At 36.4% G+C, this 26,810-nt stretch overlaps 1 protein-coding gene across 3 annotated transcripts in view; it reads left to right on the forward strand.

Moving 5' to 3' along the window:
• Positions 1 to 26,810, forward strand: part of TFPI (tissue factor pathway inhibitor) — a 213,076-nt gene that overhangs the window by 87,388 nt on the left and 98,878 nt on the right. Inside the window, exon 1 of one of the 3 annotated variants that reach the window (XM_050711585.1) lies at positions 23,210 to 23,226. The exons of 1 other annotated variant lie outside the window; for it this stretch is intronic. The gene's annotated coding sequence lies outside the window, so the exon portion shown is untranslated. Of the gene's footprint in view, positions 1 to 23,209; positions 23,227 to 26,810 lie in introns of those variants that run through there. One more of the 3 variants, XM_050711582.1, reaches the window with a different exon arrangement.

Genomic DNA, 26,810 nt, shown 5'->3' on the forward strand with positions numbered 1-26,810 from the left:
ACAAATGCATTGTTTGCAAAGCTGTTTTAGTCACCAACCACTTTGAAATGTATATAAATTTTAGCACATTATTTTAGCGTGCACTTTTATATGCAGAGTTTTCTACATATAAAAGGCTCCTAATTTCTTTTAAATTGTACCCTAGGGAGTTAAAGCCCAGGAACAAGATTATTTAATGGCTTACTAAGTTGATAATACACACTGCTTTATAGCTACTTGAAAGCAGTACATGATTTGCCTGCTTCTTTATGGGATGGATTACAATTGTTTTCTTTTGTGGAACTCAGGGTTTAACAACCAGAGCTATGAATAGGGTGCCATGTCCCATGGAACTGCAGCATCAGAAAATGCAAGTTCTTCAAGCAGGATGAAGGGTTTAGTCTGCATAGACTAATTGGACCTGCTTTACACAGTTCTCTTGATAGAACCTAGTAGACTTGAAATCTGCTTTCCATTTCTCAAGCCCTGCAGGTTTAGCTTGGCAATGTGTGCTGCCACAACAGCTGGAGAGTTTGCTCTGAATTTCCTGATAGCTTCATGGCAAATTCCCTCTAATCAAAACTTTGGTCACAGCACAGAGAAAAAAGCCAACTCTTCAGTATCCTTTTACTGGTGTGTTAAATTTAAATAGAAGTAAATTTAATAACAAAATATTTTGAAACAAAAAATTGAAGCAAATATTTCTATTTTCAACACTAGCAATATTGACCTAAGTCTGACAGAAAAACATTTACGGGGTGTTTCTGGTAATTTTTGTTTGCATATTTTTGGTAACTCTGGTAACTCATTTTTGTAACTTTCTTAATCTTGTTTTTCCTCTGTAATACTTACTGGAAAGTGTGGCCCTGTATTTCTAATTTTAACCTCTCCTTTAGCTCATTTTGTGGTAGAGCAGGACTCTTGTCTCTTCACTGACAGATCTCTCCTTGTAACAGAATGTATACACTTTTTTCTTTTGAAAATAGATTGATTGAGGTTGACTAAAGCCAATTTAAAAATCAATCCTTCTTTCATCTGATTTATTTATTTATTTATTTATTTTCCTGTCTTTTATTGGGGGGGGGGGGGGGGGGGGGGGGAGACATGGAAGCAAAAGCTTAAATATTATCTCCTGCTGGATGTTTGGTTTTAAAGGAACCTTAACCTAGAGATTTAAATGGAAACACATTATCTGTAGTTTTAAAAGGAGTATTGGAATTAAGGTTTGACCTTTAGGTTGACAATGCAGAATGTGTTTATCAGAATTGAAGTCAGCAAGAAATCCAGAAGCCTGTGTCTTTCTCTTTTTAAATAATATTTTAAATTGAGCCCTATCCCCTTGTTGGGCATGAAATGGGAAAAGAATTTAGTATAGATGGAAAACCAGATTTTGACCATAAATCAACATTTTCTGCTCCTCTTCCTCTGTTCCAGACACTGAATATTCAACTATATCTGCTACCTGAGGCTTTGCTTACTCAGTTTCAAAAATAGGTTAAAATGAATGTTGGGGAGAAAGGGATACGAAATGTATTCCTAAGTATTTCTGAAATGCTGAGAAGTAGAGAGCATTAGAAAAAAACAGCCTAACTTGTCAGGTAGCATGTTAGAGGAAAGTAACAAAGTTAATGCATATTTGAAGTGCATGTTCTCTTGTGTGAATTTGTATTTTCTTCATATTCAGGCTTGTTGACAAACTGAGAATGATTTGGGGTTGATGGCTATGGCAGATGTAGGGACATCTATTCAGCAGCTGTATGCCATTATAAGTAGATAATTCTGGGCCCATTTGTCCAAAGGAACAAAAGGACTGTGAAGTGCTAATTACACTTAAGGACACCTGCTCACTCTCAGATAACTCGAGTATGTTTCCCTTTATTCAAGACTGTTTCTTTCATATCAGTTGCTGCTACACAAGTGCAGCAAAATAGTGTCAGAAAATGCTGGTTGCTCTTTAATGCTGTCTGGCATGACATCATCTGACATGTTCACCTTTGGGCAAATGAGTATTTTGACTGCCACTCTTAACTTCAAAATAAAGGTTCATCCTGAGTATGCACTGGACCTGCCAGTTTCCCTCTTTAATCTGAGTTAATAGTCCCTTCATATATACACACACATTTACCATTCCCTTTCAAAGACACCGCCAAAAGATGATGTATTTAAATACTATACTAATAATATTTCAATATACAAAAATGACCTGACTGAAATGGGATGAGTAAAAAGCCTGCTTTACATAGTATGCCGAACCCCAGTTGCTTGCACAGTGGCCAGTGGCAGGTGCAAATCACCTCACAATAAAGTCCGAAGATGCCAATAATCTGACCAGAGAAGGTTTCTTGGAGCTATCTGTCTTGTAAGCAGAGAGGATATGGAGGTGTGTGGAAGCCAGTGCCCCTCTAAGATTTCAGCTCTTCTCCAGGTTCAGGAAAAAAGCCTGCACCTCCCATAAGACTGTCTTGCCCCTGAAGGTTTATATCCCTTCTTCCAAATAAGGTGTTCTTGAACCCTTTGCTTCTGAAGAAGGTGATGGTGGAGAAAGAACTGTGTATTCATGGTTTAAACACTGTTCCAGAGAGGAAGAGACCTGACTCCTATACCTGCTACTGGTGCTCAAAAGACACTTCCTGGCCTCCAGGGACTGTGCTGAGTCAGATGGTCTAAACATTCTGCCTCCATGCTGGGCTACGATAAAATTGCCATTTGCTTTCTTTATGCATTTATATCATAGGAACATTTCTCCCATATATATTAGTATACAAATCATTCATATATGTATATAATACACATATATACAGTCTGAAGATAGCCTGAAGGCATACTGCAGAGCCTTAGCTTTGCAATAAGTCATTTTTAAGAAGAGAGATGATATTGCAAATGATTTTAAGAGCAAGGGGACAGCATTGTGACAGACTGACTTAGAAACTCTTTAGAAAACTGCTTCACCCTGCAGAAATGTTGTGGTAGGGTTCCTGGTGATTCTCTGCACTGTGGAGAGATTTGAAGGCAGCTCTCCAGGGCTGAATACCTTTCCTGCCCCCAGTTACAGTGAGCAAAAGCTTTTCTGAGTCACAGTTATCATGTTCAGGTTGCAGTGTGATGGTATTTGAAGCCTCTAGTGCATTTGACTGCTGCATAAGTTTTCAGTAATAAATTGGTGGAGGAACTGGTCAGTTTGTGGGTGGGTGGCCTCTTAAAACTGCTCTGTGTCTCTCTGATTGATTTGTCTAGCAAGAAAAGAAACAGTACACAGAGCTGTTTAAAGAGTATTTTGATACTATTTGCAGCAGTTCTTCAAATGCTTTATATATTTCAGAGTTGAGAACATTTACCTTGTAGCTTTGTGGAGAGAGGTCTTTTTGGCTTTTGTTTGTATAATGCCTTGTGAAATGGTACAGTTATAAAATGATAAAAAGCCCTAGCCCATTTGGAGACTCACTCATTTCATAAATGGAACTGTGAATAATCAGAACTTTATAAATTTTCTCAAGAAAAACACTTGTCAAAAGAATAAATGCATGGGAGAGGAGTAGAATATTCAAGAGCTCATTTTTCATTTCTTTAGAAGTTATGATTAATAGAGTTACCCCACAGAATCTTTCATCTTTTTCTGGCCTGCAAAAAGCACAAGGCATCAGCGTTGTCTGACGCCATTTGAATTATAAGAACTGAACTTTGCATTTTACAAAGCAAATGAACTTTTAAAATTGCTTTCAGTCTTGTCCTTGCGTTTAGCCACTGACTGCAGTTTCAGGAAAACTTGTTATAACATTTGCTTATAATTGACACAATGACTTCAGTAGAATAATGTAGAAAATTGTGGTTTTTTTTTTTTTTTTTTCACAATTAATCACAAACTTTGAACTCATGGTGATTTTTTCCCCTCAACTTTTTACCCTCTGTTTGGCATCCGGTGTAGTTCCCATTGACACTAGACAGAAATATGACTTTGTTTTGTTCTACTTTTTTCCCTTAGTAATTTTCTATTGATACATAAAAATGATAGATCTGTCCTTTAACTAGTAGTAATAATAATAATAGTAGTATCAATAATAGAAGATTATGTATATGTTTTTGTTTTCTAGCAATCCCAGATGGGGATTTGATTTAACGTCTAAAAACATCATCATTAGGACAAAAATTTCCACTTTAAACCATGAAGTGTAGTTTTGAGAAAGTCAAAGTACAGTATAAACTGAGTTACAACTTGTTTCTCTTCATGTGTTTATAGTCTTACACTTGAATTCAGAGATTGAACTTTATGATGAAATCACAGGGATTTATTTACCATTTCTAATCCAACTCTGTAATATATAGAATCATAGAATCATAGAATATCCCGAGTTGGAAGGGACCCATAAGGATCATCAAGTCCAACTCCTGGCACTGCACAGCTCTGCCCAAAAGTTTAGACCATGTGACTAAGTGCACAGTTCAATTGCTTCTTAAATTCAGACAGGCTTGGTGCAGTGACTACTTCACTGGGGAGCCTGTTCCAGTGTGCAACCACCCTCTCGGTGAAGAACCTCTTCCTGATGTCTAGCCTAAACTTCCCCTGCCTCAGCTTCACACCGTTCCCATGGGTCCTGTCACTGGTGATAACAGAGAATAGGTCACCTGCCTCTCCACTCCCTCTCGCGAGGAAGTTGTAGACTGCAATGAGGTCCCCCCTCAGCCTCCTCTTCTCCAGGCTGAACAGGCCCAGTGACCTCAGCTGCTCCTCATATGTCTTCCCCTCTAGGCCCTTCACCGTCTTTGTCGCCCTCCTCTGGACACTCTCCAACAGTTTCATGTCCTTTTTGTACTGTGGTGCCCAGAACTGCACACAGTACTCGAGGTGAGGCCACACCAGCGCAGAGTAGAGCCGGACAATCACTTCCCTCGACCGACTAGCAATGCCGTGCTTGATGAACCCCAGGATACGGTTGGCCCTCCTGGCTGCCAGGGCACGCTGCTGGCTCATATTCAACTTGCTGTCGACCACAACCCCCAGATCCCTCTCTGCAGGGCTGCTCTCCAGCGTCTCATTGCCCAGTCCGTACGTATAGCCAGGGTTGCCCCGCCCCAGGTGCAGGACCCGGCACTTGCTTTTGTTAAACTTCATGTGGTTGGTGATCGCCCAGCTCTCCAATCTGTCCAGATCTCTCTGCAAGACCTTTCCACCCTCATCTGAGTCCACAACTCCTCCAAGTTTGGTGTCGTCGGCAAATTTGCTCAGAACACCTTCTAGTCCTACATCCAAATCATTTATAAAAACATTGAAGAGGACTGGCCCTAAAATGGAGCCTTGAGGGACCCCACTAGTGACCATCCGCCAGCCAGATGTGGCCCCATTTACCACAACCCTTTGAGCCCTGCCCGTCAGCCAATTGCTCACCCATCGCATGATGGTTTTGTTTAGCTGTATGCTGGACATTTTGTCCAGTAGCATCCTATGGGAAACCGTGTCAAAAGCTTTGCTGAAGTCCAAAAAGATCACATCAGCTGGTTTCCCTTGATCGACTAGATGGGTGATCTTATCATAAAAGGAAATCAAATTTGTTAGGCAGGACCTACCCCTCATGAACCCATGTTGGCTGGGACCAATGACTGCATTGTCCCCCCAGGTGCGCCTCAATAACTTCAAGGATCATCCTCTCCATAATTTTACCAGGCACTGACGTGAGACTGACAGGCCTGTAATTGCTAGGGTCTTCTTTCTTACCCTTCTTGAAAATTGGCACAACATTTGCCAGCTTCCAGTCCAATGGGACCTCTCCAGATTCCCAAGATCGTTGAAAAATAATTGAGAGAGGTCCCGCGATGATGTCAGCCAGCTCTTTAAGCACCCTGGGATGAATCCCATCCGGACCCATGGACTTGTATGGATCCAGGTGGAGCAGCAAATCCCGCACACGTTCGGGGTCGGTTGGGAGTTTGTTATTCCCACCGTCATGGTCCTCCAGCTCAGGGTACCCTGGGTCCCGAAGCCCATCATCAACGTTGAAGACAGAGGTGAAGAAGGCATTAAACGTCTCTGCTTTGCCTATGTCATTGTCTGTGAGGAGACCTTCCCCATCTAGTAGCGGACCTATGTTTTCTTTGGTTCTCCTTTTTCTGTTCACATATCTAAAAAAAACTTTTTTATTGTCTCCCACAGACATGGCCAGCTTCAACTCTAGTTGGGCTTTGGCCACATGAATTTTCTCCCTACAAACACGAACAACATCCCTATATTCCTTCATCGTCGCCTGACCCTCCTTCCAGCAGCCGTACACTTTCTTTTTTCGCCTTAGCTCCAGTAGAAGATCCCTGGTCAGCCAGGCTGGCCTTCTGCCCTGCTTGCCTGACTTCCGATATTTTGGAATCGCCTGATCTTGAGCTTTTAGGAGGCAGTGCTTAAAGATGGACCAGCACTGATGGACACCAATGCCTTCAAAAGCAGTTTCCCAGGGGACCTTGCTGACTAATTCCCTGAGCAGCCTGAAGTCTGCTTTCCCCACATCCAGGGCTGGAGTTTCGGTGGCTGTTTTCCTTCTGTCACCATAGATTCTGAACTCAACCACTTCATGGTCACTATGACCGAGACGGCCGCCAATTGCCGTGTCTCCCACAAGACCCTCTCTGTTCTCCAGCAACAGACCTAGGAGGGCGCCTTTCCTAGTTGGCTCACTTAGCACCTGCACCAAGAAGTTATCATCTAGGTGCTTTATGAACCTCCTGGACTTGCTCGTGTCAGCCATGTGGTGATCCCAGTTGACATCTGGCAAGGTAAAATCCCCCATTAGGACGAGGGGAGTCGATCTCGAGGCATATCTTAGTTCTGCAAAGAATAATTCATCGGTGTTGTCAGTCCTGGCCAGGTGGTCTGTAATAGACTCCCACAACGACATCACCTTTATTTGTTCGTCCCTTAATCCTTACCTCTCAACTTTGCCATCGCCGACTTGAAGTTCCACACAGTCCAGCCCATTCTTCACATACATCGCCACCCCACCACCTCACCTACCCTGCCTGTCCCTCCTGAAGAGCCTGTAACCGTCTATTGCAACACAATAGACTCCCATCAAAGTAATTAAAAATAAATATGTATCTGAGGCTTAAACACCTGTATGCATGCACGCATTCAGACAAAGTAAAGACCAGGTCATTTAGAACTGTTCCTTACATCAAATTGTTCTGTATAACTTTATACTAGAGTAGGTATGTAAACATTATTATTTTTATAAAGTTCAATAAGGGCACAAAGGATACTGCTACCAGAATGTATTCCTGACTTGCTCTATACACAAATATTTTCCTGATGACTCAAAAGAAAAACAAGTCCTATCAAAATAACTAGTAGTCCTTTACTTTCAACTGCAGAACACCGAAAATATTCTAAGCTGGAACACGACTGGATTTCCCTCTATCAGTTGTTGATTTTTGTTGAACAAATATGCCCTTTGTGTTTTAATGTTTTAAATATTATGAATGTCAGTGTGTTTTCCTACAATAAATAAATAAAATTCCTCAAAGAGTTCAGATAAGAATGGTCCTACACCCAGCAGCTTCCAGTTTAAAGAGTTTATAGAAAACTTTCCTCAGTTTTGTTTCCTAACAATTGCTTCTCTACATCATTGCCTCAAAGCCCACATGAATTATGAATTCTGAAAATAAAAATTATTAGAAATGGATAAAATCCATAACTTCTACTCCCAAACTCATAAATTCTGTTCCTCCCCAAATTCCTCCATGATATGTTCTTTCATAGCCCTGATTTCTTATTTTCATTTTGGCTGATTTATTTCTTGTGCTCCCTCTTAGTGTGGTTTCTTGATCAAACTGACCCCCAAACTTGTTGGATGATGTTCCTCAACTTGAGGAAAGATGCTGGACCTGGTTGTCTCAAAGGTCAATACTGCTCCTCAGCTGATGGAGAGTCTGCAGAACCGAGCAGGCAAGCCCTGGGGGTGTGCAGTAACAGACAGGAAAAGGGGCTGGAAAAGCAAGGAAGATGTTCTGACTGCATGAACTTTAAATTTAGTAAGTAAGTGTAGTAGCACAAGCTTACACCTGGTTCTGACTCCACTTTTAACATAACTTTTTTTTTAAAAAAAACTTTAAGTATGTTAAAAGTGGAGTCAGAACCAGGTATAAATTTGGGCTACTATAATGAATACTTAATCCTCTGACCTAGGAAAACAACAACAACAACAAAAACTAGAAAATTACTGGCAAGTAAAAGCAGTGAGCAACTGCTTACTTGCAGTCACTCACAACCGCAGAAACTGCAGTACTTCACTTTCTAACCCCCTGTCCTAACCCAAGAGAGCTGAGCCACTGCTTCCTTTTTTTCTACTTTTTATTTAGATTCTTTTTTTCCTAATGCTTTGCAATGCCCTTTGAATTTTTCTGTATTCTCTAAGGGGTTGTGAGACAGTGTGAAAAATACTCCTTACTCCAACTGTTTGGCACTGTGGGACCAGAGTATTTACCCTAGGGCTAGCTATGTTCATCTGTCACAGCCCTCTGGGATCACAAAAATGAAAATGTCCTCAAAAAAAACTCTATGTAGAAAAACATCCATGCTGAGAAAAGGAAACAAATCTGGGGAAAGACCAATTTATTCTAATGGTTACTGGGTTTTATGTCAAGGAAAAGAGATTTGTTAAAGAAACAATACTCTCTCGTGAATGGCCAACTAGTTTCTGGACCCAATTTTTTCTACACTTTGTAGGCTATATTTGTAGTGTTTCTACATTTCTTGCCCCCTTTCCACATCAATGGAATTTCTAAAGCTTTCTCTCTCTTTTCTTATTTTCTTGTAATGTAAAAAAATAAAATAAAAAAAAAATCCAGCATCTCCAGGCATTCCCAGGGCTGACATTGCATTAGCAAGACAGATGTATTATACAGAAGAAACTTTGCAATGAATAAAGGTGCATAAAACATTTCCTGTAAAATAGGATCCCCTCATGCCTGGAACAGACATCTTTTTTCCAGCCAGACTAACACTCCTTTAAAATTCTGAAATATTCAACTAAATAGTTTAATTCTCTTTAGTTTCTGTCTCAGCCTGGGGTCAAGACAGAAATGCCACTGGACTGGCTTTTCTCAAGATATTTAATATTCCAGTCTGGCAAACTCATGTAACTTGATAAGATCTGTGTGTTTTAATGTGCATCTGAATTAAACCTTAATTCAGTACATTCAAGTACTCCAGCTACAGAAAAAGTACTCAAAAAGTTTCAAGTCTCTGTAAGATTCAGTAAGGCATGACCTACATTTTTTGGATTTTTAATTATTCAAGGAGCCTTACGTAGCCTTTTTTTTTTTCTTCTTCTTATTTTCAGAAAAAAATGAAATACGATTGCAAAGAGAAGTATTTTCCTTTTTGGTATGCTCCCCCTCATTTTGATCATGCATGCAAAATCTTATAAAAATCAAATGAAAGAAATTTCTAGTGTTGAGTATCCAACTTTTCTCTGCTTAACTAAAATGTATGAATCTGCAAACTGCTTAATGGTGTCTGTTGTATGCTGAATGTGTTATGAGAGTTTCCTCTTCAGTGTTTTGTTCTTTAGGGTAGATAATGCTTTCTTTGTTCTCCATATATAATAATCTTACTGGTACAACATGTGTAAGTCATTCTGTAGTATGTATTTTCAGTTTTTTGTTATGTAGCATTTTTAATACAAATCAAAATTATCCCTTTCCCTTTCCTTTTCCCTTTCCCTTTCCCTCTCACATGAATTGCTGTGTTTCATTTATTTGCGGAAAATAAGATAGTCTAGCTGTTTCCTTTCCTGAATTATCCAAAGCAGGCATTTCAGGGAGGAGCTGTGCTCTAAAATTAGTGGTGCAATATTGGTCCATCTCTTGAAAATATTGAAGATATTTTGTTATATTCTACTCTGGCATGGAGAAAATTACATACAGTTGCCCACTTTGAGGCTTAATAAGAAATACTACAAGTGTTGTTCAAAATGTATAGTAGCAGATATATTTAAGGATAGTACCTAGAACAGATGGACTTTCAAAAATATATAAATATATATATATATATTTTTTTTTTTCCAAGAGTTGAATAAAACTCCATTGGAGTCAGGAGAATTTTCCTATATAACTCATTGGGACATCAGAGTCAGGCCTTCACAGAACCACTTCATTTTCTTATATGCCAAGAAAATCTCAGAGAGACCTTGGTCTGCTTAGTTAGACTTAGGGAGCAAAGATTAGTTCTCTTGTGTTGCAGTCAGATGTTTGTATAGGACACATACTACATACATTTACTGTTCTAGTGGGACATGCAAGTTGTGTGGCACTTGGCTCATTCCAGGATATCAATGCTTTCCACAATATGCATAGATGTAGTTGATACTTTTCTAAAAATCTGATAATTGTGACATAGTAGGGGTACAGATTGGATGTCTCTATTTCTGGCCTTTCAGGATATGCCCATGACAGAGGGAAATGAGAAGGTCAGAGCCCTCAGGAGTCTTCTGCAGAAGAGTTGCTGAGAAGCTGTTTTGCTAGCTAGGTTGAGAGAAAGTGATGGAGCAGCAACTTTTAGAAAGCAAAAGCACCAGAGCCTATAGTATTGCAATGCTCCTCTACTACTTGGAAGCATCTGTACATATCTAATATTCATACCAGAAAATATTTGCAAGGATAGTTTCCTTAGAAAATATTTGGTGTAGGTAATTTAGACTGAAATTAGACCTGCCATCAATTGATGTTGTTTTTCCCCTCTCCGTACAAGTAGTTTTTATTTTTTGTTATTCTGACTTGAGAAGAGAAATGTTGGTTTCAGGGATTCAGTTGATGCTGGCACTAAAAGCTTACCATATGGCAAATCTGCTCACTGAATCACAGTTTGCATCCCCGGCTACCATAGTCTCAAAATAGGTATTTTTAAAATTCAGTATTATGCTGTTATTTGTCTTGTATTTTATTGTATCGTCATGGTAGTTTAAAAGAGTCTTGCTGTAGACATGGCTTATAATTAATGAAAATTCTAATTAATTTTTTAGCAGCACAATGGTAAGACTCAGTCTGCAAGATGCAAAGCAGTCCTCAAGTCTTGCTCATTTTGGTACTAGTTAATGGTACTGGTCTTGCAGTACTAAACCTAAAAGTAGTAAGCAGCAAAGAATTAAGACTTGTATGAGTAAGTAGATCTAAGTCACCCTCAGCCTGGATTATATCAACATTGAAAACCACTGAAAGTGACTTATTCTTGGACAACAGTTTTTTCTCTCAGAAGGCAGGGAGTTTTCATACTCTAGAGGCATGAAAGAGTGTTTATTATAAAAAAAAAAATCACAGTAAGTAAAACTTCTATGTACACCAAATTATTTCAAAACTATTTATACTTAAGTAAATCTTTTGTATCTACAAGATAAGCTGCTTGCTTCAAATCTCCCTCATGGAAATCCAGAGCTTCCACTGTTGCGCTCCAGCATCATCATTCTCAGGGAAGCCTAATGGGGGGACTGAAACTTAACCTTCTATTTAGTTTAAGAAACCAATGTGCAGTTATCACTAGATAGAAGAAGACAGGCCAGCAGAAAATCTCACACTTCATTAGCAACATGCAGAGAAATATTCAATATAGTATGTTTCCTTAACAGAAAGGTTTTCCAAGACATGAAATTTAATAGGAGTGCTTTATTGTCTGTCAAGCTCACTGGCAGTATCTTAAAAAGTCAAATCTATTAATATAGTTTTTATTTATTTTTATATCATTTGGTTCCAATTGCTTCTAAAATGTATTGTTCCTTTATGGGTATTTTTTTCCTGTACATCAGTTAGATATAATATTAGACACAGCAATATCTAAAAAAAAAGGGGGGGGGGAGGGTATTTATGGCTATATGCATTATTCTGAAACTAGGAATAAATACTTAGAAAGTCTGCACTAGGTACGAGATGCAATATCAACACTTGCAGGAAACTAATAATAGCTGCTTTATGATAAAACCTGAGAAATGATGGGGGGGGGGGGGGGAAGCCCAAGTAATTGTGTTCCAAATAATCAAGACAGATGTCATATATGCCATTTAATCAAAACCAAAAGTCAGTGAAGAACATATATAGGTAGAACTTAAACATCATTGTCAAATAATATTCATGTTAATACTGCTCATTTATACACCAGCCATTGAGGTTAAATTATGAAAAGCTTGTATGAATCGATAAAGCTGAATTATTTTTTAGCTTAAAGTTGAGGAGATGTGTATCTTTGTCAGGCAAATTGCTTATTTCAATTTGCTTGTTTCAAGCAGCAGAAAAGAAAGGATTACATAGAATAGAGGAAAGGCTTAAAGGCTGAAAGCCATTTATTTCCACAGAAACTGAGTGGTTATCACACAGCAATCTAGAAAGCAAGGATAGTTTGACAATAGGAAATTAACAAAACCAGAAACAAACGAGCAAAAACACTGAATGTAGAACTGAAAGTGAAATATTTGTATAGAGCTTAAGTGTAGATTTAACATGCAAGAGCATCAGTCAAACATTCGGCAATGTAATGTGTATTTAAACAGGAAAAACCGCAGACAGGATCACATTAATAAACCAACACATACTGATTCATTTTATGCTTGTAAGCACTAATTAAATGTGTGAACAGCCTACTTGGGTATCATTATGCCCTAAATCATGAATTTCTGTTGTTAAGATAACATAATCATTTCTAGATCCAACAGAATCTAAATAAAGGCTATCATTCTTCTGTTCAGAGAAAACTAAATCCTCAAGGAGCCTCAGAATGAAGCTCAGAATGAAGCTACCATTCTTAACTGGGTGAGTCTGAAACAGAACAGAAGTGACAGACTATCACTGAATAATTAAAGTTTTACTTAGAATTATAAGGATAAAATTAAGGAAAACAAATTACATTCCTGTGTTTGAGAAGTGACTTGGGTAGGTATGCTACACAATAAGGAATAAATAAAGGAATGAGAAGAGTTGAGGTTATTTGAAATAACCACCAGATTTCAACGCAGCTATCAGAGGACAACTGCAACCTGGTTCCTTTAGAATAGCAAAAGCTGATTGAGCATTCAGAGAAATGTGTCAGGTTTTACATCCACCAGCTGAGAGCACCACCTTTATCCAAGGCCAGCAGGACCCCCATTTTTTTTCTTGATAATTTTGCTCCTTAGCATAACCTAGCAAGTAAATATAATTGAACGCATGCTTGGAATGAAACTTAAGCCTAAATTTTTATTGTTTTTTTTTTTTTTTCTTTTTCTGTCCTGCATTTATTCAGTGTCAATCCTAGAGAAGTTTTAGACCAGAAATGTTTAAATAAAGAGAATTTCAACTTCCAGGCAGTTTAGCAAGAAATGGTAGTATGTGTTCATGCTACTGCCCTTTTGATTAAACATGTTTTCAGAAAGATGAAAAAACTCCCCAAGAATATCTACTAAAGAGTACTTCAGTAGAACTGTTGCCAAAAGCAGAAGCTAAAGCTATCAAGTGTGAAATGAAAATTAGGAAGTCATTGGACATTGATTTGAATTAACTCATAATGACCTGGTTTATGTTTCTGGCCTCTGGAAAGATGATTAGAACATAAAAACAACTTTCTGTGAAGGACATTGAACTATTAGTGAGCTAGTCATCAGAACATGAGCCATAAATGTCTTTGGTTAAGGTCTCTGGAAAACAATCATTCTGTTAAGGTGCTGCAATAAACACTGGAATGGGATGAAAAGACCAGAAGAGTCTAAAACGTAAATGATTGTATTCTAGAAGGAAGCACAGGGGCATAAATGAATCAAAAGAATTAAGTGGCTTTCAAGAGTGTAGCTTAATTATAAACACGAGAGAAAGCAGCATATGGTATTGTGATTTATTTGGTTTTGGCCCCTCTGCAAAACAACTGAAGGTCAAGTTGTAGGAGAAATGCAAGGAAATTCAGTGTTTTTCTACTTGAAGTGTCTTGGATGACCCATATAAACAGTTTTGTTATAAAGGGAGCTTTAACAGTTTGTATCTTCTGATGATCTGTTACATGATTCTAGTTGACAGAATATTTTTTTGGAAAATACATTGTGAGAAATGAAATGTTAAACCTGAAAACAGATCAGTTCTATGCTCCTAGACATACCTTCAAGATTTAAAAAGAAGATTGGGATTTATTTCAATTTATGGGCTCCTCCTTTTTTCAGTTTCATTACCCTTTCCCTTTCACTTTCCATCCCCATTTTTAGCAAAAAAAAAAACCAAAAACTGAATGCAATCACAATTTAACTTTTGGGAAAGATGTCTATGTTGGATTCCTGTTTTTCCCTTGTATTGTAGGTGTAACGAGGTGTAATGGTCTTAAGAAATGGAAATGCAAAAATAGAGAATTAAAATATTAAAATAAACATATGATACTAATCATTTAAATGGTTGTGAGGCTAGTTTCTTGCATGCACAATCACTTGGATTTGTAGTCTCTGATTGAGGGATGGGAGATCTGATACATATCATACATATGCATTTTAGAATTTCATACAGCTGCTTAACTCTGGGTTATATCAGTGGGTTTTAATGTTTTGTGTTTTTTTTTGGGGGGGGGATAAAATCTACATATTCTATGAAAAAAATCAGTAAATATTTTTAAAATTGTTAAAAGCTTTTTAAAATAATTCCATAATATTGTGAAGAAAAAGTGTTATAGTGTCTGAGCTGTAATGTACTGTAAATACAAAAAAAAAAAAATAGCTTTTAAGAGCATGGAAAATTCTGTTCTAAAGGATTTTTGCATTTAGATATTTGGTATTGAATATGCTGTCAGTTGAGAAGGTCTTTATTTGAGAGAAGAAATGTTTGATAGCCAAGAACTCTCTAATTGACCTCTGCTAATTATAATATTGATTTAACATGCTCATCATTCTACTCGTGTTTTATTCATGAATTTTATGGTGGGGAAAAAAAAGTCTTCAGTGTAAATCTCTTATTGAATGACAACCACTGAAAATATATTCTTTGTGTCTGATTATTGCAGCAGAATAAGAGGTATGGATAGTAAAAGATACCAGTTTTAGCTGTTCTAGGATATGGTCTTGCCTTTCCAACAAGGTATAGTTGGATAATTTGCCATTTAGGAATTTATATCATCCCAGTATTAAAAATACATGTTTCAGTCTGTGAAATCTTATAAAAACTCCTTAGTTGGCCACAGTTGGAGATTCAATTCCTGTGCAGCATATCCCGGAAGATCTTCTGAAAAAAAATGCATCTAGCCTGCAGTGTTCCCAGTCTCAGCCTCTAGTGAAAGAGGTGTAAAAATACACCATTACTGTAGTTTCATTCTATAATCTTCCATTAAATAACTCTCTCTTGTGATCATGGTGTCTTTGATTGTCTAAGCAATGTTTTGGGGCTTAGTTGTTATAAAAAGTACCAGGTTTCAAGTGATGGAGAACTTTTATTAGCAGAGACATTATGTCAAATATAATGAGGTCTGAGCACCCAATGTGCTCTTAGCACTTGTGGGTAGAATGGCAAGGAATAGGTAATTTGTAAGTGAGAAGGTGGTATAAAGTAAACGTTCAAAATCTGGACTTAGAATGTTTTTTTATTATTTATTTATTTATTTTATTTTTTTGTTGAGGGGTTGTTTCTCACGGTTTTCCTCTCTAGGTTCAAGTTATGACTCAAGAATCTAGGAGAGGTTGACAAATTCCTTCAACAGAAGGCAGATGTGATTTAACTGTATGGTACATCAGTTGTCTTAACTTAAACTGCTGTTGCGGGGTATATAAACTAAACCAGATTTTGCATAATCGTGGTGCTCTTGTGTTTTCCATTGCATGCTTGATCTGTGGATGTTGTCAGATTGCTGAGCAAGTAAATGATGTGCAAGTAAATTTTGTCTTTTCCACCTAGATGGTGCATAAAATGTCTATAGAGACTAAGATATCAGAAACTGTTTTGGGAAAATCTGTCCTAAGATTACAATATCTTTGGAAAAAGTCATCATTTCAAAGTCCATTTCAGTTACACAAATATCACTGAAAAGCACACCCCTCTCCAAACAAATAAATATATATATATATATAAGCTATATACTTTGTAAATATAGGTAGAAGATACATATGCGTATCAATATATAGTGATATAACTTTATATGGTGGGGCATGGGATTCTCTGTGTGCTAGTCTCAAGCTAAGATTTATTAGTAGTACTGTTGGAAAAATGAATTTTCTTAAAACAGAGAAATTTCTGAAAAAGACTATACAAAAATAAAAGATTTGAAATGAGTTCTCCCTGATGCTTAATGTGGCTTTTCAGGGCATTTCTTTACCTTCAGATTTTTTCTCTGTTTAACAACTTTTTAATTGCTTCCTGGATTACAGTAAACCTTCAAATCCCTTCTGAGTCCCTAGGAAAAATATCTCTGCTTCTTGCTCTTCTCTGAATTTCCAGAATCAGCCTTTGCTGCTCTAGGGACCTATCAAAAACTTAGAGAGATTCTGATCTTTCAAAGATGAAATGTGCAACAATTTTTAAAAAGGTATTCTGTATAATCCCCCCAGTTCTCCTTTTGTTCATATTTTCTCTCTTGAAAGACAATATAATAAGTTCAACTGTTTCTAACTAGTTTCACTTTCAGATGTTCATTTAGTAACAGAAGATTGCAAAGTATAAGAAATGAATGCCATCATAGACACATCTTCTATTGGTAGTTCACATCCAATTTCCCACAGTATTAATCTCTTAGTAAATGCAACCCTGCTTCCATCTGAAGTTATAAAGTTTTACTATGGCAAAAATATAAATAGGGGACAAAACCTTAATAACATACCTTAAAGAGAATATTTTGGAAAGGCATATTCTCAAAACTGGTCTTCCATATTAGTGCAGTGACAGTGGGTGGCAGGGGAGAGGAGGGAGAGGAGACATTTTGGTTTGAGACCAGCAGAACTGACTGCTCCTAGCAGCTCATTGTAGAACATGATGGACCTAAAGAAATTCATGGAATCCTCCTGTACATCATATGACATTTATTTGCTTGCAAAAGCTTTTTTAGGTAACCTCCACAGATGTTTATTTTAAAAATACATGGGCAATGTTTTCTTTCATTGTAATGCTGACAGAATTGCATTTAGAACTCGGAAGCAAAAGATCAGAAACAATAACAATGCCAAGAATCTTTTTTTTTTGACTGACAGCCACACTAGTTTGTTTGTTTTTACTCTGACAAATCTGGAACAAAAACTGAAGATAGTCTATGAAATGAGATCTAGGACATAAAGAAGAAAACAGTAAAATTTAAACTTGTTACTTCTTCAGAGTAAAATATTTTGTGTATTCTAACTGATTTTGTCTTGGGAATCCAAGTGGTATCTAGAGTATTCAGCAACAAAGCTGTTAAAAAGGACATCAGTTCAGAATGAAAAATTAACTTCTATGCAGAAGCTAAGGCTGGTTCAATTTTAAGAAAAGCTACCTGTTAAATTGAATTAGCTGCACGTTCTTTGCAAAATAGAGGATTTCAGCCAGATAAGCATTTGGCCACTATATCAGGTGCATGATATTGCAAATAGTTATTGGCTTCTCATAGAATTGTGAGACGCGCTGGTTCAATATGAAATGACAAAGATGTCACTATGAAGATAGAGCTTTGCAGAATGGTTATGGCTCCTGATCTGTCAGTGGGACTATTCCATTATACGTCACAATATGAAGTAGACTTTCTTTATTTTACATGGAATAGACCTGTTATATCAACATCTCCATTATCTTTCAAGTGTGAGGAGATGCTGTTTGTGTTCTTTAAAGGACATCTTAGCTACACAGTTCCCATGGAAGGTTTCATGTTTTGTAAAGGGAATTTTTCTATTTAATAAAAGACAGCAATGCTTCTGAAAATTAAAGAAAAGTTTTCTTCTTCTTAGACTGGTGTAATATACTGTCTTTATCCTGAAGCAGGGAGAAAGAGGGGCTCCTCAGTCCCTAGCATCTCTTCATAATTTCTTGCCCATGTAGGTTTTTTTTTGTTGTTGTTTTGTTTTGTTTTTATAAAAGTCAGATTAAACACAGATGTAGCACAAGAACTGTAAAAATGCTTTCTTTTGGAAGAAAACATAAAGTCCCAAAGTGAAATTCTGTAAATATTGTATAATTATTATATGAACAATTTCTTACTTAGCAGGTGTTTGGTTTTTTTTTTGGTTTGTGTGTGTGTGTTGTTTTTTTTTCCTGACGTCTCATGTCTAAAGGAAAGACAAGTAACAGTCAAATGTACCTCACCATTGTTAACTGAGTATTGGTTGGTTTATTCCTCTGTATTCATTCAAAAATATCTATGGGTCCAAAAAGCTTTGCAAAATTTCATCATGAATGATGATAATTTTTGTGATGGATGATAGGGTGATATTGTTATTTTATTTTACTTTGTTTTGTTTTGTTTTGTTTTGTTTTGCTTTGCTTTGCTTTGCTTTGTTTCAGGGAGGGCATTTTACATCTTTCTAATTTTTCTGTTTTAAACTCATTCAATTACTCAGTCAAGAAATTTAAAGTGAGTGACTGGCAACTGCTATGAGTGACACCTAGCAAGTATTTGTAATGGGAGCATAACATTGGTAACAACACATCTTGTGTTATAGGCAAGGAGGGGGTGGGAAGGAACCCTTCAAGGGAAATGTTGCAATCCTAAATGGAAGAAAGGATATTAGAAAAAAACACACAGCCTACAGAGAACAGTGGAATTTATATGTCCCAGAAGGCTGTATCTTGAAGGTGAGGGACCATCAGATCTAACTAATAATAATTGTCAACCGAAAAACACAATTATACTTTAGGAGGGAAATTAAAACTGATACAAATGGTCCTTTAGTCATAAAATAAAATGGGATCTTTATGCTTTGACAATGAAGATGAGATTAGAGCTGATCAAGATATTACCCCTGAACTAGAGGAATACATTAGCTAAGTTTTCAGTAAGAGTGATAAGGTGAAGCATGAGGATGGAAACAAGATAACTAGTGGAAATGGAAATAACCATATCCAAAGAAAACGGAAATTAATTCAGTCATAATAAGGATGAAGGGGAGATAGACAATTTCCATTCCAGAATACAGAAATTACAATGAAGTTGCACTTCATCAAAAAAAAAAAAAAAACACCACCACCAACAACAAAAAAACTCTGTCAAACGGGACATGGTTTTATATGATAGGGAGGTAACAAATGTAACAAATGTACTTATTTTAAGAATCAGAACTGAGGTAGGAAACTATTAATCTGTTGTTTTGACTTAAAAACAACAAGACTCCTGGAAACAAACATTTGAATGCTTTGAGGGAAAGGGGAAAATAGGATTATTTAAGACTGATCGTTCAAGACCTTATTGTTTGTATACAGAATGAAAAAGAAATTTAACAAGTATGAGACCCATGCTAGAAGGTTGACCTACATTTTCCATATGAGACTATGACTCTTACATCTACTGTCATCAGCATGCAATTTCTTAGAAAATATTTCATGATCTAAGTAATGCATTCTTTCATGCACACATTCTCCTTGAGGCAATTATTCCTATGTCTTTTAAACTATTTTAGACTAAAAAAGAAATAGGGAATTAATACAGGTACATTTACAACTTGTTCTAGCTTGTAACTGTAAAATATAACTTAGTTTTACAATTTACTACTGTAATTGATTATTAATTTATTTTTTTTCTCATTCCTAACTCATATCCTTTCCTTCCATTGAGAGAATCACAGTTCTGACAGATGTATTTTTATGGAATTGTCTGTAGATATTAATTGGTGTAATATGCATATTTCTTTGGATCTCCATGCCAACTGAGAGTAAAAGTACCGAGAACAGAAATAGTTTGCTAGGGATTTTTTAGAGCAACTGTAGTATAAACCACACAAAAGTGATTTTAACTCCCCCCCCCCCCCCCCCCCCCCCTTCAAAAAAGGCCTTTCCAATTACACAGGGAATAATTAACATACTTGTAATACTGAGCAGAGAGCAAGTCAGTCATGGTCCTTTAAAAATGAACATAGCTGAATTTACTGATGTGAAAGTCACTCTAGCAAATACTTTTCCATTTTTGTTTCCTTCATTTTTTGACTAAGCCTCACACTTTTCTGTGTAGAGAGCTTTAATTTTCTTTAGAAAGAGGAAAACGGGAATGCCCTGTTTGTGAATATATTACTGTTGTTTTTTCCCTCATAGCTTACAAATGTTTTGCTCTTTTTCCTTCAGTTATACATTACACCTTTCTGTTTTATGGAGACTATTATTCATTCACTTTTTCTCAAAATAAAATGTTTGCTTAGCAGTTTTATGTATGCAATTCTCTGCTTACAGAGCTTCATGCTATCCAAGTTCTTTGACATATTTGGTGTCCTACTTTGATGTATATGGAATCAAACACATGGAGAGTGCTATGTCTCCCACCATATGAATACTTCCCTTAGGTTCTGCAGTGCATCTCATTCCAGAGCTATTCATTTAACCATAATATTTGCTTTAAGCTGTTGCTAAGAAGCTTAAACATGTGCCACTGCAGTGAAACACTTTCAGTTGACCTTAAAATGCATCCATCTTTAAAATTTGCTTTTTGAAAGATGTCGTATTTTATCTCTAATTGTAAACAGTGATAATGTAGTTCAAAGACAACCTGAATCTTGAAACTGTAAAACTTGTGGACATACATCTCCACTGCACCATGCAAAGCTCAGATTGTGATGGGGACACCACCTGTCCATAGAAGATTAATGATATTGTGGTATTGCTTTAAAACTGTCAAATTACTAAAAGGTGGATTCATAAAGGCCCGTAACTGAGATATGGCAGAATTAAATATTTAATTCCAATGAATAGTGTAAACTAGCAGCAGAGCAATGTCTATTAAGTTAGACTCATTGCAGAATAGCACTGCCGTACACTTTCACTATATTCACAACACTTGTATTCATTTCAGCTTTCTACTCAATTTTATTACCCTTTGGTACCTGCTATTTTTCAAACAAAAATTTGTTGTGAAGCAATCCATGTCCTCCTGAGCACTGTCTTTCTTTCAATTCTTCCCCCTCCACAGTTGCACAACATTTCACTCCTCTCCATGTTTAGATATTTACTAAAACTGCTGAAAAGGACTTCTGGAAGTGGGGAGAAATGATTAGCACAGTCTTTCTAATGGTGATGTGACTGAGAGATATATGTGATTTCAAGATAGGGATGTGACCATACACACGTTAGGGAGAATCAAGCTGATGTGGCTACAAAAATTGCAACTGTAGTTGCAGCTGTTTATTTTGTGTCTTGCTGTTGTTTTCTAACATGGTGAAGATTAAAAATCCTTAAATTAAATAAAAAATCTCTGACAGCATGAGTGCTGTATCATCACCTCTTAGTTCATAAAGGTAGATAAATATTCAAACATTCATTTGTGCTCCCTTTAAATTACTATGATGTGTTACTTTTTCATTAATGACAATACAGTTATTTAAATTTGAAGTCAGGTTCATGAATCCATTTCAGAGGAGGATGTTAACATTGAAAAAAATCAATACATAATCAAGATTATACAATCCCACTATACCAACCTTCTGATGAAAATGCAATAGGAGATGGTAATTGTGTTGATTAGCAGTATTCACAGACCATGACTGCAGAAAGTGTGTGCAAAGGATGAAGAAACCATACACATGGCGGAGGACCAGGCAATTAAAAACTGGACGTTTGTTTTTAATTTCATCCTGAAACAAAAACAAATTTACACTTCACTGATTTCTTTTTAACAGAGAGGAATCAAGTGAGAAACAGTAGTTTATCTTTTGTTTGGTAATATTTAGGTACAGAGGGACAAATAACCGAGGTGTTCACAGTATCTCTATAAAAAATCGTGCTGGCAAGATATGTTTTCCCTTAGTCGTTTACATATGATTAATATTTTCAGTGCCTAAACAGCAGGGGGGCAAAATGGACCCTTCAAATATTATATAGCAAAATATATACTAACTTATAGATAATCAAGTTGAGATGGCAATAATGACTGGACAATTCTAGATATATCATAAAAATTGGAAAAAAGTTGTTTTGTATTTTCCTCATTCCATTCCTCCTTGCTACCTAAATGCCAGAATTCTGCCGGTATAAAACTGATGCTTCTTTGCTTTTTTTTTTCTTTTTTAATTTTATTTTTTATTTTTTTCTTAAGGAGAACTAGTTTAAAATTTTCTTATCTTTTCACTGATGAGATTTATTGATCTGCCTCACTGGTCCTGCTTTCATATCAATTACATTGAAAACTTCATGTGTTGAGTACCACTGAAAATCAGTCTGTGAGCTACCTAGTACTGAAAGCATTAGACCTTCCTCAGGAACTTTTTGTTTCAAAGGTATTCTTTGTGCTGTATGTGTAAGAAATCATATTTTGAGCCATGGAGTGGAAATGAAAAGCTGCAAAGCTCTGACCTGCTTTGATAAAAAAAAAAAAAAAATTATAGAGCTGTGCTCGTTTTCTTCCTAAAGCTCTTATCAGCCCTAAAAGCTTTCAATCTACCTGAAGCTGCTAAAAAAAACCTTAATATCTTTCAGGTTTTGCAATCAACCCTGAGATTTAGTGCAACTTGAAAAGTATCACATAGGGAGGATATTCTGTAATAATTCTTTAGTGATCTCCCGCTAGGTATTTGCCAGTTCTCCAAGGTATTCCCTGATGAACAACACAAACTGAGAAAATACATGCACAAAAGTAGCACAGACACTGGTTCCTGGTTACCTTACAGGGAACAAGTAGTCGTGTTTTTTGTTTAAATTTAGTTAATTTAAATTTTAGTTGACAATTGGTCGGTTTTCAGAAGGTTGGCTTTGTTTGTTGGTTGGTTTGTTTCATTTCTTTGTTCTAGTTTGTCTAGGAATGTACTGGAGGTTTCATATTCATTGTGGGAAGATATCCCCCACAAAATCTCTTAGCTGTTATGCAGCATTTGACGAAAAGCATAGTCAAAGACATGCCTGAGATTCAAATTCTGTTGAACAAACCTGCCCTGTTTCTTTTGCACTGGGTTTGCATCTGACCTAGCTTCTTCTTGCTTGCTGATTTATCTGATTGCTATGTCAGAATGTGGCCATATTGTAGTTAGACTAATCAAAAAATTTGGACCATTAGTTTTGTTTACTGCACAGCAATAGAGCCATAAAAAGAATCTTACCCTCTGTATTGCAGAGTTCCCAGCACAGAGCAAGATCTACAATTTTGTCGAAAGGTTGAATGTCTAACTGAAAGTGATGGACAGTACAGAGAATCTTTCCAAGGTATCTCTTTTCTGTGGCTTGAAGTGGACTGTAAGTACAGATTCAGACACTTTTATTCTGAAGAATTATTAGCTTTTTTCTTGAGTATAGCTATTTGTTTGGAATGTGACTGCAGGTACATTAAACCTGACACCAAATAACACATGCCAGTTTCAGGTTCTTGCTGATTTTTAACAGCCATCAGAAACTAAGAGCTAGGGAATAGATAGTAAATGATAGCTATTGCTATCAAATGATAGCAATTATTCCATTATGAGGCATTTCTGATTCAGTGTGATGAGAAGAACATTAAATTAAGTTCTTCTCTCATTTTCATCTTTCTGAACTGTTTGACCAACCGCAGATATATATCAGAAAATTGCACTCAGGAGATAAGGAACTAGTACAACAGAGGGACATGCCAGCAGTTCCTTAGAAAAGAAGATTGGGGCAGAGGCATTTATTATTGTAAGGTATTATTGTAAAAAACCTTAAAGATTTTTCTTAGCTGTCGAAGTTGCAGAAAAAGAGCTTAGGTTTGAGCCCATCTAAGGTCAAAAGGGTCAATTTTGTGGGCTTTATTTGCAAATAGTCTCATTTTCCAACTTGAAGTTTGGTGAATAACTCTGTCTTTGCTCAGTTCATGCTTTTAATCTTTCTGTTAAAATGCTGTGTGGAAAGGCTGTGATTTTTCTGCAAAACTGCTTGGAATAGAAACCTGATATTCCAAGTGGAAAGGAGGATATTTTTTAAGCTAATGAGTGTATTTTTTTGTGAATTAGTTCAGACTGACTTTACAATATTTGGTACAGTTAACCACAGAATTTTCAAGAAGTATTTTGCACCAGTGTCACAAACTACAGTCGTACACAGGCATTTAAACTTTCCAAAACACACACAAATTCTTCCATATGCTTATGCTGTATAGCAAACATTTTTTATCTCCATTACAAATGTGTGACTTTTATGACTTCTAGGAAAGCTACTAAAACATATCTGGGAGAAAAATCTGCTCTTTAAGATGGAAGAAAAAAAATGTGAAGGACTTTGAAAGCCTAAATGCAGCACTATGTCATCCAACTTGCCTGCATGTACTATTTTGTGGGAAAAGTGAGTAAAGATAGACCAATATAAACATGAAAATTTGAGTTCTCATTTATTTCTTGCAGAAAGATTGCAGAATTATTTCCAAAAGCAATGTGGGCATAATCCTGTCTATCATTTGCTGCCAAAGTGAGAGACTTCAGGGAGAAATTCACTTGCACACAAAGCAGGGCTGAATCATGTAATTTTACTATAAAAAACAGTGGGTTTAATCTTTGTATATAAATGGTTAAAGTTAAGTGGTTTTGCAGAGTTATGAGCAAGATAAAATGGATCATTTTCCCAATTAACTTTAAGAGTGAACACTGAAAATAATTGTAAAAATTATGGGAGCAAAAAATTCAGTATAGTCCCCACAGGGCTAGAGTTCTAGAGCTAAGAGGGTCAAGACAGCAAAGATTTTGGCATTTGAACTGGTATATGTTTTGCTTATACTGAAATAATTTTAAAACAATCTGTGCCTCCTGTATACAACTTTTTTTTTTTTTTTTTTTTTTCCAGTTTAGGTGATTGGAAGTGAACAACAAAGTTTGAGATAATGCATTTTTTTATTGTAAATTGTATTATATGCTACAAATAGTATGTTTTCTGTGCATAGGTGTTTGTCTATATTATGTAGGTAAAAAATGCAAATGATTTGTATTTTGTCATTTTGATTAGGTTTGAGTTGATGTGCAAATCTTAATCTCAGAAGGCTGTGTATTGTTCTGTGTGGTTAGGCTAGACTTGTACACAAATTCTTACTAGCTTCATGGGAAAAGTCCAACTTGAAAGTGGGAGCTCGCTCACACACCAAACCTTGATCTTCAGACAGATAGTGTGAACATAACCTTTTGTAACCTCCTGAAAAGGCTGTTTTCACAATCACAGGAAAGAATAAAGAGAGCACATTGGAGTATTTTTGTTATATTTTTCTAGTCCAACTCCCACTTTAGTAAACAGAATTATTCCCTTGTGAATTGATGGATTTATTTTTTTTCCTTTCAGATTTGTTTTCTTGTCTGAACAGTGTGTGAGTACTGTTCTCTGACTCTTGACTGAAGATATGTTTCATTTTTTTGTTTTAACTCTAATGCCATTTTCAGATAAAGTGGAATGAATGCTATATCTGCCTATGCAGCAGCAAATCCATTTATGAGTATTATAGGCTGATACTTTTCCAGAAATAATATAAATCTATTGGGAAAGCAGTTGCTGTATTGATACATGGGTGAATTTAATGTATTCATATTGTATTTTTGTTATATTCACCAATAGTCTTGTTCCCTGTTCTTCCTGTGCATTTTTCAGGAGTTTATTCCCATAGTAGAATCTTACGTGTTGTTGAAGGTATTTTTGTTGTGGTGGTGGTGGTGGTGGTGGTTTTGTTTTGTTTTATTTTAATATGTCCTGTCTGTAGTTCACCTGGTGTAATATCTCTTTATAGCAGAAGCAATTTAAATTTTTAAAAATTCTGCAGCTCTTGTGCCAGAGAAGAATCCAATTTTCTCTGAAATGGTATAGACTATGGCATGACTAGGTGAAATTACGGGTTAAACCTGTGACTGCTTTAAAGCAAGTAAACAAAGCTGGAAAATGCATAAGAATTACATGGTTGTGACGATGTGTCAGTTCAGTTTGGACTTTTAGTACTCATAGTGATGTTTGTCTCAGGTTAATCTGACCTCTTAAGGTTTAATTCAGGCTTTTATTTTATTTTATTTTATTTTATTTTTTCTTCTATGTTTCCCAGAAGCCCAGGACCACACAAACAGTTTGCATATACTAATACTTAAAATGCTAGTATTAGATACTTCTCTGAGCCCCTAAAATGAGACAGTTATTTAATTGGCACATACATAGAGTCTGTACCAACTATGCTCTGACATACCTGTAATTCAACGTGTAGCTGTACCTGCTGAAATCACTTACTACTCTGAGGCTTTGTGCTGCAGTATCATTTTAATACTGTAAGTTACATTGTAGGAATTAGAAGGGAAAACATAAATCAAGTTACAGTAATAGAAAAGCTACTTTAAAAAAAAAAGGGGGGGGGGCTATCAGGTTATCGGTTCAATCTCTGATTTTATTTATTTTTTTTGTTGTTAATCAGAGGAATTTATGTGCTGTGTTTGTATTTCCCCTGCTTTTAGTACACATAATGCAGTCAAGATTCAGGGTATTGATTCACTAATGTTATTCAAAGTCAGATGCTTTGGAAGCATTCAAGTTTCTTTTCAGTTTAGTTGTTTTGTTTGTTTAGTTTTGTGTTGCAAACAGCTGTTTGAGTTGACACAACAAAAATGTGGAGAAAAATAAAGGCAGTATATGAAAGACTTTTATCATTATGCTTTCAGAGTCTAACTGACTGAAGTTGGAAACCAAAGCTATTCCCCTCTTAGGAGAAACAAAGTTAATTCACAAGGGCTATGCTGACTGTAGCTTTGCTTCTTCATGAGTTGGTTGTTGTCAATCATTTTAATTGCTAGCAATCCAAGTTGTGCATGTAGTAAATTAACCTC

The sequence above is a fragment of the Cygnus atratus genome, chromosome 6, assembly GCF_013377495.2.
Source record: "Cygnus atratus isolate AKBS03 ecotype Queensland, Australia chromosome 6, CAtr_DNAZoo_HiC_assembly, whole genome shotgun sequence".
NCBI lineage: Eukaryota > Metazoa > Chordata > Aves > Anseriformes > Anatidae > Cygnus > Cygnus atratus.